General features: G+C 47.7%; 1 protein-coding gene across 4 annotated transcripts in view; it reads left to right on the top strand.

Annotated features, from left to right (window-relative positions):
• The window catches only part of FARS2 (phenylalanyl-tRNA synthetase 2, mitochondrial), a 323981-nt gene that overhangs the window by 119250 nt on the left and 203237 nt on the right, over nucleotides 1-1494 (top strand). For 2 of the 4 annotated variants that reach the window (XM_019632559.1, XM_019632558.1), the window contains one exon: nucleotides 1269-1394. The exons of the other annotated variants lie outside the window; for them this stretch is intronic. The gene's annotated coding sequence lies outside the window, so the exon portion shown is untranslated. The remainder of the gene's footprint in view (nucleotides 1-1268; nucleotides 1395-1494) is intronic. 4 annotated transcript variants of the gene reach the window in all.

Raw genomic sequence — 1494 nt, 5'->3', positions numbered from 1 at the left:
TCAGGGGAGGGCTTTGTCTCTTCCCTTGTCTAACCTACAGATTCTCATTCCTCTCCTTTTAAGACTGTGGTGTGACTTTTACCCCTTAAGAGTTTCAAAATGAAATTCACCTCTCCAGTCCCTTTAAAAGAATAAGAAATAGCTTGTTAGCTCAGATAAACTGAAATGGTGACGCGGACCCTATGCGTCATGATGACTACGAGTGACCGTTGCTGTGTTTGAGGTGCCCTCCACCTCCTTTGCTGTGAACCAGACAGCCCGGCCTTTCTATGCCTCCTTTTCAGAGACCCCGCTGTTTGTTTTAGGTAATTGGTCATCTAAGTGGGTGACTAGATTGCAGTTCACCAAATGTCACAGAAGCCACTGTGTTTTGTGTGGGAACTTCAAAGCAAGCAGCCTCCAGGTCCAGTTTATGTAAGTCTGGAGCTGTGGTTCAGAAACGCCAGTACAGCTGGCTCCTGTGGAGATAACTGGCGTTCGTTGTGGGCAAGGGCCTCGCGCCCTGTGAGGACTATTTGTTCCCTGGGCCCGTTGCTGCGAAGGAGTGAGACGTGGAGAGAGAGGCAGTAAGTGGCACAAGAGCCATCGCAGGCAGGGAGATGTTAAGGGTTTCTAACAGCTCAGGCTGAGCTGCAGGAGGGCCCTGAGGTAGACAGCAGGTGCCCTGGTTCCGTCAGGGTGGCCGCCTGGTCTCCTTGTCTCTATCCCGTGTTGACCTTGAATACACTCTCTTTCCCTGTCTGCTGGACTGGAAGGCCGAGTGTTGGCAGCTGAGCCAATGGGTAGGGAGCAGGCCGTGTCTTGTTAGAGCGAGCGGACAGAGGCACCGCCTCTCCTGGATGCCTCTGTCTGCATTACTGGACACCCCTCACCAAACGCCACATTCCGCTCAGCCCACTGGAAGCAGTGCAGCGACCGCTAGTGACCTAGGCCTGGATAACTGAAATTTACCCATTATCCACTTCCGTGGAACAGCTGCTTTGGAATTAGATCTGGGTGGGCTTCTGGTTCTTACCAGCAGCCTTTTATTGCTATGGAACTGTGAAACCTCGTTTTCTTTTTCTGTAAGGTAATACCAGTTTTGAACTGTGATGATGACCAAATGAGAAAATATATGTGAAGTGCTCATTTATTGACTCAGGTAATCATAATAATGCCATTGTTATTGTTTTAATTATTCATCTGTTCTTCCACCAGACCTTTTGCAAGAGCTGTTAGTGAAAAGATAAGTGGCTTTTAGAGATGTTCTTTTTTGCTTTACTTTAAAGGTGAAAAATCTTGAAGGCAAGCTGCAATTTTGATATTTGACAAATATCGGAAAGGCCCAGGACTGCATGGATTGCGAAACTGGTAGCTTACCAGAGTGTGTTTGACAGGGCTCCTACCTCCTCCAGGTAAATTAAATTACTAGAGGCGTCTTGACTGTACCAAAAGATCCACTCAAGGAATGAAATAGCAGTTTACTCACAGCTTCTCAGTCACGCTTGTATAAAA

Source organism: Hipposideros armiger, unplaced genomic scaffold (assembly GCF_001890085.2).
Source record: "Hipposideros armiger isolate ML-2016 unplaced genomic scaffold, ASM189008v1 scaffold_1153, whole genome shotgun sequence".
Lineage (NCBI taxonomy): Eukaryota > Metazoa > Chordata > Mammalia > Chiroptera > Hipposideridae > Hipposideros > Hipposideros armiger.
The sequence above is the reverse complement of the archived record's forward strand: the minus strand, read 5'-3'. Positions and strand labels throughout refer to the sequence as shown.